This window comes from Leptonychotes weddellii, chromosome 9 (assembly GCF_054177405.1).
Source record: "Leptonychotes weddellii isolate Sample4059 chromosome 9, ASM5417740v2, whole genome shotgun sequence".
Classification (NCBI taxonomy): domain Eukaryota; kingdom Metazoa; phylum Chordata; class Mammalia; order Carnivora; family Phocidae; genus Leptonychotes; species Leptonychotes weddellii.
The window spans coordinates 31,375,718-31,391,669 of record NC_138377.1 but is presented as its reverse complement, the minus strand read 5'-3'; positions in this window follow the sequence as shown (position 1 = coordinate 31,391,669).

Genomic DNA, 15,952 nt, shown 5'->3' with positions numbered 1-15,952 from the left:
CCAAGATGGACTTGGGATTCTCTCTTCCAAATACTTCTTTTAGTAATTCCATGAGAGAATCACTTCAGAAGATAAGACTTTGATGCCCTCTATGCTTTCTCTCTGAACATCACTTTTCTCCTTGTAGAAACATTTCCTACCTTCAGGAGCCTGCCTCCTTCAGATGCATGGCCAGCATATTTCATAGCATGTGTTCTACATTCTGAAGGAAGAATTTGATCCATTAAGAACCAGTAGCAGGCCTGGTGTTGAATATCAGGAATGCCAAACAGAAAAGCTGTCTTTGACATCCTCACTAAATGAAAATACCTATATGTAAAATCTCCCCACGAAACTTCCCTAAATTCTTTCTACCTGTCATGTCAAGTCTCCCAAAGAGCAAAAACTAATTACCTATAGTGTCAGCAAGCAACTTTCAGTTTAGTTTTAGTACAAATAAAAGTCATTTGGAATAAAAATCTCCCACTGAGCAGAGGTACTTTTGAATGAGTTATTTTCTTTTTTTCCTTTTTTTTTTTTTTAAGTGGGCCCCATGCCCAATGTGGAGCTTAAACTCACAACCCTGAGATTAAGGGTCACAGGCTCTACTGACTGAGCCAGCCAGGTGCCCCTGAATATGAGTTATTTCCTAATTCCCATCTCACTTGTCATCAGAACATCAGTAAACATGGGTTACTAATGATAGTATATCTTCCTCTGCTGTTAATTTCTCTGCTGAGATTTCCTGTTTTTATTCATTACAAGCATTTTATTTTCTCTATAGAACATAGCTATAACTACTTTAAAATTCTTTTCTACTAAATCCAATAACTGAATCATCTCAGAGTTGGTCTCCGCTGTTGGTCTTTTCTCCAGAGAAGGAGTCATATTTTTCAGGTTCTTCAAATGCTGAGTAATTTTAGATTGTTTTGCAACTGAATGTTGTAAATGTTTGTGTTGTGGATTCTGTTATATTCCTCTGAACAGAGTACTGATTTTTTTGTTTGTTTGTTTGTTTGTTTGTGTTAGCAGGCATTTTAGCTTCATTGGACTCAAACTATCAATTGTGTTTTGGGCCACAGCTCAAATCTCAATTCAGTTCTTTTATCTTTAGATGGAGCTTACCCTGCACTTGTGTGGTTCAGGGGCCCGCCAGAGATCTGCATAGAGTGCATACATAAAATTTGAGTTTCTCTTTTCTTTGGTTCTTTTCTTCTGAGATTTTCCCTCTCACTTTCTAGCAGCTGTGGTTGCCCTGATTCTGTGGTTTCCTCTGATTCTTCAACTGCAGTTTTCAGTCAGCTAAAAGCCATAAAAATGGGAACTCACCTTGTGCCATTTCCTTCTTCTAAGTTTCAACCTGTCTCCAGAGTTTGCCTGCTTTTTTTGTTCATTCTCTAATGCCTTTGGGTGGTTTTTTTGTATTTTGTCAGGTTTACAGTTGTTCTCCATTGGAAGATCTGTTCAGTAGGTGCTTAAACTCCACCATACCAGAAGTGAAACTCTGAGGCAGAGACTTAAAATGAAAAAGCAAGGTGTGGGAGGAAGGAACAGAGTCTTACGACAGCCTGTTTAGACTCTAACCTTAATAGCTAAGCAGCCAGTAGCTTCAGGCAGTAAGGAAGATGAAGAACTAACCTAATTATTAAACCTGCAGGTGTGAAGGGCTAATGAATACTGCTTACCACATCTTCCTGAAAAGCTTTTCTGAGCCACTTTTTTGCAAATCATGTAAATGATGTTGATTCCTCTTTTACTCACTGTCTTGTGGGGAGGGCTGGCATTTCCTCCCCACTGGTGTACTTTCTCCATGAGGACATGGTACTTAAAAACTGCATGATTTTGAATTGAGTGACCAGTGCTAGATTAGGAAGGTATGGGTCTTTTCCTTTTATAAGACCCATTTCTGAAGGAGCCTTACTTAGAACCAAATTACTAGCCTGGGCTGATTGAATGCAGGCACCAAAATCCTGCATATTAATGACTAAGGGGTTATAAAAGGTCTAACCAAGGTTCTCCTGGTCCTACCACTGAAGTCTGAGTGAGTTGGTACTGAGCTGGCATTTTGTGCCTGCTGTGAAAGGGCTCCCAGCCCTAATCCAGGGTGTCTTGGTGTCCCAAGTGAGGGACAGACCAGTTGTTTCCCTCTCTCAAGCTTTAGTTTTTCCTATTATATAGAGCCCAGCCTATCTCCTGGGTTCCCTCTCCCTCTTAAATCAAGAACATGAACTGAGCTTCTGAGAGGGGTGAGTGTTAAAAGAGAAAAAGCGCACTTAAAAACAATCTCATGAAATATTGGTGTATTTAGTTCTGAGGGATTACAATTACCGAATATTCAAAAAGCAGGAAAGGTATTAGTCTAAATGGTGCACTAGAAAAATCTCTGCCTCAGTAAGAAATCTCTCTTAGTTGAGGAGCAGTAGACAAGTCCTCTTTGATCATAGCCAATTGCCTCATACTTCATTTGTGCTCCCAGGAAGGCTGTGCAATAGCCAGGATCAATGGACCTATATAGAACAGATGTGTGGCTTGGGAATTGATGAATTTGGGGACTTGGTTATGACACCCAAATATATGCCAGATACAGACCCTAGGGAATTTTTAAATGCGGTGTCCCCAGGGAAGCACAAAGGAGAGTTTGCCTCTGTTCTTACTGGTTCCTGGCAGCATTCTCCCTTATGGAAACATGGAGGAGCTAGTCCAGGATCCTTGGCAGGGCAGAGGGAAGGCTTGGTAAGTTCTTGGCTTCAGGTGTCCTTGATATTATACGTGTTTGATCCTTGCCTTTGACAGTGGATTCATTTTTGGTTCTTTATGCAAGTCAGAATTTCTGACTCTGGGTACCTGCTCAGCTATTCAGCCTTGACATCACCAGTCCAGTTCAGTTGCCACCTGCTTTCTCCTTATCCTTAAATTAGACAATCTTGATTTTGTTTCCTACTACCTTTACAGAGAATGATCTCATGTGTTGCTCTTGTTACTGTTCATTCCCTATGCAATTCCTATCCTAATTACTAACGCTATAGTTTTGTCATTGACATCTCCAAGATATGGAGGGAATATAAAGGAAACCAAATATTCCCCTGGACAGTTTTAGGTAAGATATTCCTGGACCTGAGGTATAATGAAGCTATGATACTCTGTATTTGTGTCTATTTAAGCTAAAGATTTCAAATATTTTCATACTACACTGAAGCAGAGCATGGCCAGGACATCCTTTGTGTAACACTATGTCCATCTGGACAGAGCCTGCACTTTTTTAAAAGCAATGTATCAAAGACCATGGCCATAATCATTTGGTGTTTGGGAAGAGAGCCAGTAAGAGAGTTCCAAGCTTCTGCTGACCTCCTGTCATCTGTAAATGTTCTCTGTGACCTCTCCTCCAGCATCAGTGTCCCACAGAGGCTCTTGTTCCCTAACTGCCTGTGTGGGTAGAGAAAAGGCCATTAACAAAGGAAAAAGCAGTATGTTTGTTCATAACCCAGCTGCATATGGGAGCATCTGTGGAGGCTGGGAATGTGCAGTGCTTTGTATAGAAAGCGCAGATAGTTTAGACTGTGGGTGTGGTCAGCAGTCTGAAGAATGCTGGGACTTTGAGTTTCTGACTTGTCTTAACTTCCCTACTGGATTGCAGCCCCTAAGAATTTCTGACCCAACAAAAGAAATGGAGCAAAGGCAAAAGTTCTCAGTTTTATTTCTTTATCATAGTGCCTACAAGCAGGTAATGTACATGTATCTCAGATCCTCCAGGGGAAAGAGCAACAGTACTGTTGGCCCTTGAACGGTGTAGGTCCACTTATACGTGGGCTTTTTTTTGGATAAATACAGTATGGTACTGTAAATGTATTTTCTCTTCATTATGATTTTCTTAATAGCATCTTTTCTCCAGCTTACTTTACTGTAAGAATATAGCATATAATACATACAACATACAAAATATGTGTTAGTCAATTGTTTATGTTATTGGTAAGGCCCCTGGTCAAGTAGGCTATTAGTAGTTAAGTTCAGAGGGAGTCAAAAGTTATATATGGATTTTCAACTGCATGGGCGGGGGGCGCTGCCCCAACTCCCACATTGTTCAAGGGTCAGCTGTACTCACTGAAAATCACTGAAGTGGAATTCAGAACACTTAGCCTTGTGATTTTGACTCTGCTATTAGATGTGAACAGGTCAAATAGTTTTTCAGCGCTCTATTTTCTTCATTTTTGGAATGAATTGCTTGGATTTAATCAGGTTCTAAAAGTGTTTATTGTCTGGTTGGGTTCCACATGTCTAAAGAAGATAGCTACTACTCAGCCTGAGCTGATTATTGTCCCAAGGACAGAATATGGCCAGATCTTTGTATTTCAAGACCAGCAAAATCTGTTTGTTATGCACCATCTTCAAATCTTTAAATATTAACAGCTAATTCAAAAAATACATAAAACACTAAGGGGAGCAAATAACACATCTGTAGCTACTTTTGGCCCATGGTCCATTAGTTTACAATCTCTAGATCTAGAAGGTTCTTTCCTAACTTCAAGATTCTGTCTCTGGAAAGGATTGGTAATATGGGTAACAGCTGTATAATGCTTTCAGGTTCAGTTGCCACACATGTCCCAAGTCTTTGGAAATACCTGCTTGGTTGGCTCTTATCCTGGGCTCAGAAGTAACTTAGTATGCTGAAGGACAGCTGTGCTGTGATAGCTCCTACCCTGGGCCCCTCTCATACTTGGCCTTAAGGATCCAAAGTTGGCTCCGTTTCAACTGCCTTGACCACCAACCTTGATTTCCTACACTAAGGCTTACGGACTGCCTGTGGCTCAAGAGGCACAAACTGAGGTGCCACCTTAGGGAGTTCCTGTTATTTTTCTCCATTATACCCAAATATTAAGATACCAGAGTACGCTTCAAGTCTCTAGTCCTCAGTGTAGAGAGAGATAACAGGGCCCTTGGTAGTCTTTAAGGAGACATGGTGAACTAGGAGATACTGAATGGATTGAAGATGAGCTGATATTTCTGTTTCTAAAAATGAAAAGATAGATTACCAACATATAGATGGGTACATTGACAAGTCATGAATGAGGTTTTGGACTAGATTGTTAAAAAGGTAACAGTGGTAACTATGCAAGAACCAGACATACCAGACTAATCTTATTTCTTGTTTTCATACAGCTTTACAGTAACAAGAATGACCATAACGGTTAGCACTTAGCACTTTCTATGTACCTGGGGTTTTTCTAAGTACTTTACTGGGTTGACATAATCACCATCATCATAAGGTAGGTACTATCATTACCTTTTCTTTATTGACTAGGAAACTGAAGCACAGAAGTCTTAAGTAAATTGCCCATGATGATAAAGTTAGAGGGCAGTAGAGCCAAGATTCTAATGTAGACGGTATGGCTTTTAACCACTCCAGGGAATACCGTGTCTGTGCACACTGCTTTACTAATATTTCATCACAGCATCTGTCATTTTACTGTAGGGAAGACAGAACAACTGAGGCTGCCTGGCATAAACAGTTGTATCAAGAACTAGCTGTATTTATTCAGAAGGTTTTGTTAACTCAAGTCTCTGCTAGTTTGCCATAGAGCTCTATCCTGACTTGTTCACACAGTTTATTAATCCTTTGAAAAAGGACATTGATGGGAACAATATGATGTAGTAGTTAGAAACCTGAGTTCTCTTGTCAGTCTGCTTGGGTTCAAATCCTGGGTCTTCTACCTATTGGCACTGTGATCCTGAGCAAGTAACTTAACCTTTCTATACCTTCTCTTACCCATCAACTAAATGAAAATAATAAGAGTAACTACTTCATAAGGTTTTTATGAGGATTAGATAAATTAACATGAAAATCTCTTAGCCCAGTGCCTGGTATAAAGTTCAACAAATTGAGCTATCATCACTATTCTTAGTTCCTTGTTGTCAAATTTTTTTTAGTGACTAAAAGCTGAGATAATAGCAAATTATACTATTTGAGAGAATCAGGATCCCTAAAAGTTGCTTAAAAATTGAAAGGGTTGGGGCACCTGGGTGGCTCAGTCGTTAAGCGTCTGCTTTCGGCTCAGGTCATGATCCTAGGGTCCTGGGATCGAGCCCCGCATCGGGCTCCCTGCTCGGCGGGAAGCCTGCTTCTCCCTCTCCCACTCCCCCTGCTTGTGTTCCCTCTCTCGCTGTGTCTCTCTCTGTCAAATAAATAAAATCTTTAAAAAAAAAAAAAATTGAAAGGGTAAATCTAGCATATTGTCAGGGCTAAGAATCACTGTATTAGATAATAAATACTAGAGTGTTTGACATCTGCACAGCTTACAAGTGTAGTTTATTCTTAGATCCAAAGGCCGGTCGTGCCTCAGTTCAGGCCACAGGAGCTGTAACTAAAGACCTAGAGAACTTAGTTGCCTGTAAACTCAGTATTGCCATTAGTGGGCTGTGACTTCCCCTCCTACCTTCCCCTACCCCTCACAAACAGAAGTCTCCTGACAGGGAAGATACTGAACTCTTGAATCTCACCTTGAATCCTGTGCTTGGTTCACGATAGCCGGTTCAGGTATTGGTGCGCCTGCTGTGGGAAGAAGTAAATAGGGTTGTTTTATGTGTCTGCAGTGTGCAGAAGCAGCAGTGATGAGAGTAAGATTAACCCAACGCATGAAAGAACTTCCTAATAAATTAAGCTGTTGAGAATAACACAAGCTAATTTAGGTGGCAGCTTTCTGTTCTTGCAGGGATGTCCAAGCAGAACGGGATGCCCAAGGGAACCTCAAGCATCTAACTGGGGTTAGATAACCTACAAGTTCCACTCCAGCCCTAAATTTCTAAAAAGGTCATGGATTTGTGGTCATGCTGTAGAGACTGAAATTCCAGTGGTGCCAACCTGAAGCCGCCTGGACTAGAAGCCTGGACAGCTTGATCTGGTAGCAAGAGAAACCAAGGCCTGTTTACTAGGCTAGGTGACTATGTCTTTTCCTAGACATCAGTTATAACTGAGTAACTTAAATTTCTTACCTAAGGTAACAGGCTTCGTGAACCTCTGTTTAAGTCTGAAGACTCCTCTTTTGTTTTCTTTCCCCCCTTTGTTCCTGGTAAAGTTTCTTTCATGGAATCACAGCTTTTTTCCTATCTAAACTAAGGGAAGAGACAAAGGCCAAGAGAACTGAGAAGTCAGGCTCTCTGGAGGGCAAGGGTTGGAATGACATCCCCCGCTGGACGAGATCTGACTTTTCCTTCCCACTCAAGAAATCGAAACAAGTGTGAGTCCCTTCTGATCTATTTCATTATTTTTAAATATCCATAAACACAAAATTGTTTGTAAACATACCTCATAATTAATCCCTGCATACTGGGGGTTCTCCTTGCCAAGAATGAGAACATCTGATGTGGGTTAAGGCTAAAGCACGAGATGTTTGAAATCAGTTAGCTCTAGTTTCTAGTTTTGGGTTCAAAGCTGTTGAGTATCAACAGGTTTAGTCTGAGGTAGTGTTCTTTCAAGAAATTCTTATTGACAATTCAGACAGCCAGAATTCTCTAAGTCAGTAATTGGCACGCTCTAGCCCACTGCCTTTTTGTTGTGGAGCAGAGTTTTATTGGAACACAGGCACACCCACTTCAGTTACACACGGTCTGTGGCTGCCTTCAGGCTATAACAGCGCAGCTGAGTAGTTGTAAAAAAGACGGACTGTTATAGCCCAAAAGGCCTAAAATATTCACAGTCTGGCCTTTTACAGAAAATGTACTGACCCTTGCTATAAGTAATCCTACCTTCTAGATTCAAATGGATAACCCCAAGGGGCTCAACATCCCAAAATACTGCTTGAATCGTCAAAGAAAACTTCAGTTGTAGCGTGGTAGGGCCTCCACTAATCTATGTGGTGCCTCCGTGCAAACTGGGGAAAGGTGCTCCTTTGGGCAATTATTGTAATATGCTTATTTTTATAAGAAAACTCTTACTGCCATCTGTCAGAAAATTACTTCCTAAATATACTAATAATCTGCAGTGTCTACAGTATGAATTACACTCCCCTGTAAACCTGCATGCAGCTGCCTCAGTATAGTTATGCGATCTGGTGGAAAGAACATTCTACTTGGAGTACTAGCCGTGGATTCTACTTGTAGCTCTGAAACGAAGCTGCTCGAGTCTTGGGCAAGCCATGTAATCTGTCTAGGCCTCGGTTTTCTTACCGTTAGCAGGGAGGGAGCCTACAGTAGCTGTTGTAAGAAATTAAATAAGATGATAGACGTAAGATTGCTTTGTAAAGGCTTACAGCTCTGTAAAATCCATCTCCAGTCATGTTTTGGGCAGCTGCTATAGTTAGTTCATTTACAGTGTAACTGGAAAGTTGGACACATATGAACTGCACTGGAAAGTTACAATCTAACATAAAAAGTTATGTAGAGGGTGTGCCTGGGGGGCTCAGTCGGTTAAGCCTCTGCCTTCAGCTCAGGTCATGATCCTCGGGTCCTGGGATCGAACCTCGCATCGGGCTCCCTGTTCGATGGGGAGTCTGCTTCTCCCTACCCCTCTACTTGCCACTCGCCCTGCTTGTGCTATCTCTCTCGCTCTCTCTCTGTCAAATAAATAAAATATATTTTTTTAAAGTTATGTATATTTAAACTAATTATCCTTTTTTATTATTATTATGTTGTTAATCACCATACATTACATCATTAGTTTTTGATGTAGTGTTCCATGATTCATTGTTTGCGTATAACACCCAGTGCTCCATTCAGTACGTGCCCTCTTTAATACCCATCACCAGGCTAACCCATCCCCCCACCCCCCTCCCCTCTAGAACCCTCAGTTTGCTTCTCAGAGTCCATAGTCTCTCATGGTTCGTCTCCCCCTCCGATTTCCCCTTTAGCTAAGGGACTTCTTCCACCTTCAGCTCTCCCCACCCTAAAGACGGGGTATGAAATACTGGTTCACATTTACTGACCTCCTACTATATGCCAGACATTGTGTTAAGCTCTTAACATGCTTTATTTCGCATGTGTAATCCACATCAGCCATGTGAGGTAGGCATTATTATCCCCATCTTTACAGATAAGGAAAAATAATAACTGGCCTCTATTTATTTATTTACTATGTTTCAGACACTATTCTAAGTGCTTTACATATTTTAACTCATTTCATCTTCACAATGCCCTTTGAGACATGTATGGTTATTATTTCTACTTTTCACGTGAGGAAATTTATTCAGAGATTAAATCCGTGCTTTCCAAACTTTTTCACATCATGGCACACAGAAGATTCTGATTTTTTTGGCATTCTGGATAAATTTAAGGGTTTGGGAGCAACTATATGGGGCTAGGCAAAAAATTCATTACATCTGTATTGATAATTTGAGTAGCTGAGAGGATTCAGTGTAAGCTTGGGAAGGGTCCATGTGATGTAGTCAGCTCAGACTGCTGTCTGGCAGTGGGTACTAGCAATGAAATAACAATTATGATAGTCAGGAAATCTCACAAAGTGCCATACAAAGAGTGTTCAAGTGTAATTTCTGTTATAAAATGTTGAATAGTTACAAAAATTGCTTTAAATCCTTCATCCTAAAAATAAAGTTCACAAGTAACAGTATTTTGTGGTGCACGTAAGCCATCTGTGCTTGGCAAGTTCTGAGATGAATTAGCTGCAAGGCAAATAGCTAATAGGTGGTTGAGTAGAATCAAGACTTGAATCCAGGGCTGTCTGACTGGTAAGTCTGTTCTTCAAGCCTCTATACAATCTTGCGCCTCTGCAGTGAAAAGCCAGACTATGTGAGCCATGCTCCATTTATCCTTAGAGTATTTGATCACTTGAGGTTTGATCATCCAGACTCACTATAAGGTAAATTTGTGATCAACCATGGTCTTCAGCTAACCTTGTTCCCCTCCTCCATTCTCCCAATAATTTTAGAACTAGTATTCCATATTTCTTTCTATTCACTCTCTACCCCTATCCATAACAGGAAATAGAAAAGCAGGTGAGACAAGTGGAGATTCTGTGAATTGAAAGGCAGTAAACGTCCCCGTGCTCTGGAGATACCTGCTTGGGCTCAGTCTCCCTTCTCTGCTTGCCTGCATCCACTGGGAGGTGAGTCCTAGCAGAGTATGCCTTCCCGGCTCAGCCTGCTGTGCTCACACAGAGATGCGAGGGTATAATAGATGGCTACTTGAGCTATCAAGTACCCAGCCCCTAAATGCAGGAGATTATATATATATATATGAAGGCACATTATTTTAATATGAAGCTTGATATTGCATGTGTATTTTACTTGATGATGGCTTGTCAAGTTCCAAGCCTCTTTGCATTTGAATTTCATATTCCATCTTCAGGGTGGGGAGAGCTGAAGATAGAAGACGCAGACAGTATTTTATTCCTGGCTTTGTCTGGCATGCCAAATGACTGGTGTGTAGGCTGTGATATGTGCCTGGACATCTGGGGCAAGGTTAGTGACCCATTAAGGTGTCCTGAGCTCCGATTAGACAGAAGTTGGAGCCAGCAGAGCTGTCAACACTCAGTTTCTTTTTGATTAAGATTCTGCCTCTTAACCCCTGGAGGCCACTTATCCTTCCCACCTCTAAAAAAAGACAGAGTTAAAGCCTGAGGTCATTGCTTGGTAGAAGCCCCGGAGCTGACTGGGCGGGAAAGGGCCTCTCTTAGCCTCTCTGAGCAGCCTTCCATTATCAGGCACCGATACTGACGGGTGAGCTCATGCCCTGTGATATACAGAGCTCCTAAGCTAAAATGGCTCTCAGAGGAGCAGCTTCTCAAGGAAGTGAAAATGCTTATGCAAACCTGCTGGTTTAGGGAGATCAGGGGAAAATAAGGTTATTAGTTATTGTGGGGTTTTTGTTTTTGCTTTAGTCCATGTTGGACTTCTCCTGCTCATGCTCACACACACACACACACACACACTCTCTCTCTCTCTTAAACAAACAAACAAATAAATAAATAGAACTCCAAACTTCTGGGCAATGATGAAGCCTAGGTGAATAAGCCTAGACCTCTGAATTACTTCATGGAGCAGAACCACCTCCCACACTCTGCTGATGAAGAGATAAGTCTTTGTTGTATAAAAACAAACAAACAATACAATATTGAATTGACCATAATCTGGCAAATGAGGTTTTGAGCCTACCTATTTTAGATATGGGAGGAGGCTTAGTAGCTATTTGACCTTTTAGGATATCCAGAGCTATAATTAAGTACCTCTGAAGATGATAAAAAAACAACCAACTATCATTTATTGAATAATTACTATATACCAGGTACTGTTTTACATGCTTTATATGTACTGACTCATTTATTCTTTACAAGAATCCTATGAGGGAGAATCTGGTGGTGTTCCCATTTTGTGAAGGAGGGAACTGAAAGAATGATTTCTGAGGTCAAACAAATTCTAAGTGCCAGAGCCAAGATTAAAATTCAGGTCTGACTCCCAGGCTCTGTCTCTTCACTAGCCTGTAATATTGCCTCAATATTTTGTACTTTGCCATGGGGGATGGCATGAAATAATATCTGGGCAGCATGAGGTATCACCTATAAAGTAGGGCTGGACCCCCATTCTGGGGAGGAGTACACAGAACTGGAAAGGTACAAAGTCTGCTCTTCCCTTGCCCTTGTAAAGGGTGTCCTAGTGACCACAATTTAATGATGGCGTCCTTAGTCATCTGGGATAAAAACAAGGGTGAGGGCTTCATTTAATCTGAATTTCTCTGATTTAATTCTATCTCCAGTCAACCTTGGCCTATCTTGGATTTACCACAGGAGCAAATGTCTATCATCTGCCCCACTCACATCTCCTATGCCCCCACACCCCACACTTGGTCCACACTTTGTGAACCCCCTCTCCTTCATCCCACCCCAGAACCTCTGTCTCTCCTCCCTCTTGGGCAACACAGAGCACATATTAAGGCAGAGAGTTATGTCAATGCCCATTAAACCTCCAAATGCTAGCAGTTACTGATAACTCCCTTGCCTCTTGACCTTACTTGCCTGCCACAGATACTGCCAACCCTCAACTCTGCTGGCTGTTGAGCCACCATCAAGCTTTTTACCAGTTTCTATCTGGGACGGGAGTTTCAAACCGCATCCTGTGGAGAGGCTTCGGGAGCCACCTGAGAAGATGGGAGAGGGTACGGACAGTGTTGAGTGAGTGGGGCCACAAATCCCCACTCTCACAGCAATGCCACTTGATCTGTTCCATGTAAGATTGCATTCGGAGAATTGTCCCACTCTTGAAATAGAGAAGAAAAAAAGCCCTTGCTTTGGAAAATCCAAACCTTCCACCATTGCTGCCCACCAGGAACAGAGGTGGGAAAAGCCAGCTGACTGTCCCAACCCCTAATATCCCACTCTCTAGGCTCTGGAGCCAAGGAAAATTACAGCAGAACAGAGCTTGTGCGTAGAGAAAGGACTGCGGGTTGCTGCGCCCCTGCAGTTCCCACAGTTCTGAGTCTTCCCGAGGCCTGACGTGGAGAGGCACTAGATGAACATGGCATGAATAAATGAGTGACTCGATCTCTGTTGGTCTGGGTGTAGTTCCAGTGGGGGGAAAAGCTGGCCTTGGTCACAGAATGGCCACAATATTTATTATTTAAGATTCACAGAGGCAATTTGGCACTGACATTAAGAATGTGGAACCTAGAATAAGAACCTCTGGCTTCACATCCTGACAATGCCACTTTCAAACTGTGACCTTAGCCTTGCAAAATATGAATAATAGTTCCCTCATAAGGCTGTTGCAAGGATTGAGTGAATTAATATGTGTAAAGCTCTTGGCGCTTGACGTGTTAGTGCTCAGTAAACACCAATAAACACTAGCTCTCACCATTGTTGTTCAAATGCTCCCTTCTGGCGCTGCAAAGCAGAACTCATTGTCCTCTGCACTCTCGAAGCACTTTGCTCAGACCTCTGAGGAAATTGTGAGGACTTTTTTTTCTACCCCAAATCAAGTTAGATGATGGGGACAATAAAGCAGATTCTTTGAAATCAAGGTACATAGATGTCATAAGTAAAGCCCTACTCCCTCCATAGCTTTTATGGTTATGTGTCTGTCTCTCCCTCTCAACCTCTGGCTCCATTAGGGCAGGTTCCACTTTTATTCATCTTTGTATCCCGAGGGCATGGTGTGCCGTAAGCGCTCACTGCAGCTTGGTTGCATGGGTGAGCTGCATTGGCTCTGTCTGGAGTCGGAAATAACCCTGACCATTGCCTCCTGGCCTTCCTGTCTGCCTAACTCCCTAGATGCTAGCTCCTTTCTTTGCCCCAAGATGACGAGGACGTTGAGAGGCTGGGCTAGGGCCAGGGTCCCTCTTCAGGGCTTGGCTGTGTGGCTGTGGGAATTCAGAGCATACAGAGGAGAAGAACATTTGCTGATCAGCTACCATGTTCCTAGAACTGTTCTGGGCTCTTTACGACACGTAATTCTCACAGCAACTTAGTAGAGATATATTCCTGCTAGTCCCATTTTTCTAGATGAGGAAACTGAGTTTAAGCAACCTTTTTAAGGTCACATAGCTGATATGTCTGAGGCAGAATTCAAAGCCGGGTCTGACGACAAAGCTTGTGCTCTCTCCACTGTCCTTGCAGGCTCCCACCGAAGCACCCATCCCATTCTTCCTCTCCTCTCTACCTCAGTCTTTTCTTCATTTTCCCCTATTATCCTCCCTTTTCTTCTTGAGTTGGCTTATTTATCAGTTGGCCATGTCTCCTTATTAATATAGCCAGAACTTAAACAATATGCATCCCCACTGCCTCATTTGCCAGCATGGTGCTGAGTGCTTACGAGCCTGGCAATTAGACTGAGCTCAAAGGGGCCATAACATCTGCATCTTCAGCTGCTTTCATAGGGAAATGGGGTGGAGAGGAAAGAATGTGAGATGGGTCGATGCAAGGCAGTGCATAGTGTATACATATAGAGGAGGGACCAAGGAGGGGAATCAGATGATGACACCACCAAGCATTTCTCCTGTAGTGTACTTGGCCTTAACTCAGAGTGACGGGCTTGTGGCCTAGGGCTGTCAGCCTCCAGGAAGACCCTAGGTCATTTCTGCCCAACAGCCTTCTTCTATCTTATTCCTATGCCTGGCATCAACAGCAGTGGCAGGCAACACTCACTTATTGAGTACCTACTGTATGCTTTACACGCATCCCATTTGACCCATACAACAATCCCATGAGCTAGGTATTAATCTATTTCCTTATTTAGATGAGGAAGCTAGAGCTCAGACAGTGTAAGCAGTTTGTTCAAACTCATATACCTAGCAAGTGGCAGAATAAGGAAAGGGGTGAAAAGACCTGAAAATTAAGGAATAGAGAGTGAGGTGTAGAGTAGGCCTTTCAAAGCTTCCCTTGTTTGGGCATCTGCCCAAGTAAGCTGACAGAGTACAGAAGCAGCTGAAGGCTCCTATCAGCTCGCCTCATGGCCTTCCTGGGGAAGAAGGATTTCTGAGCCCCAAAGGTTGATGATCTGATTTTTTTCCTGACTTTCCAAGAAGAAAGAGGTTGTCCAGGGACCAGGAGGACTTTTTCCTCCAAAGCCCATCATTCTTCATGCTTCTTGGACCAAGACACTTTACATTTCCAATGGATACCTCAAGAGCCCTCCTAAAAAGATGTCTGCCCAGCTGATTGATTGTTCTGCCCCAAGACTGCTCTTTTCTCGTGGCTCTTCCCCAACTCTTTTACTTCTTTAGTCCCTTACCCCAACCTCATGATTTCCTGGGCCTAAGACTTCCAAGCCCTGTTGGAGCCCTTCCAACAGGTATCCTAAGACAGTTCCCTCTGAGTCATAACACAAAACCAATTCTTAAGAAAACCAGGATACCTGAAAATTTTATCTGGAGTTGGCCCTACCCTCCAGAGGTCTCTTAGAACCCAGCACTGGTCCAATTCACAGATCTAGGCTATGCCACATGACCCAGGAAAACTAACCCCAAGCATCTTTGTGGAAACAGCTACCAACAAAAAGTAACAAACATTAATGGAATAACTGGCTTTTTTTTAATTCTTAAAATATATTATTAATAGACAGGTATGATTAATAATGCAGGACCAAGTATTAATAAGGCAGATCTTAGTAGTTCTAGTTGAAGCTGGCTGTGCTTCATGCCTCCTCATACCTCACGCCACCTTCCCTGTGCTCCCCTTTCCTCATCCCCCATCTTCCCATACAAATGTTATAGTTGGCAATTCCCACTGCGAGCGTGTGTGCCCAGTGGGCAGCAAAGTCATGCTCACTGGTTTATTTAAATGTGATATTACCAGGAGCATGGGAGTAGTTGGAAGGACCTTGGAAACTATGCATTGAGCAAATATTTATTGAGTACATACTATGTGCCAGACACTATGCTAAGCCTTAGAGATAGAGCAGAAGACAGAAAAAAAGATTTCCACACTCCTGGAGCTTATTATTAAGGAGGGAGACAGATAATAAATAAGCACATGAAACTTAGAGTATGTCAAATGTTAAGAAGTATGACAAAGACAAAGTAGAGAAAGGGTGTGAAGATTGCTATGGTAGGAGATGGAAGGTTATCCTTTTAATAGTGGGCGGTTAGAGGTGGCCTCATTTGAGCAAACAGCTGAAGGAGGTAAGGGAGTGAAGAGTGCGGCTGACTAGGGAGGAGCATGTCTGCAGAAGGAACAGCAAATGCAAAACCTCTGAGGCAGGAGCATGCCTGGCCTCTTCAAAGAAGAGCAGGGCAGCTAGTGGGACTGGAAAGGAGACTGACAGAGAAAGAGGTGAAAGAGGTCATGGAAAACTGGATGGTGTGGGACCTTGCAGACCAGCAAGGACTTAGCCTAAATGAAATGAAAAGTTTTTGAAGGGTTTTGAAAAGTGGAATGATATGATCTGATTTATGTAATAAAATTACTCAGGTAGCTCCCTGTGGGTGGTGATAGAGATAGAAGCAAGGAGACCATTTAGGACATAGGGCAATCTTCTACATGGGTGATAGAGCTTAGGTCGTAAGAATGAGTCTCTGGAGCCAGACTGGCTGGGTTCAAATC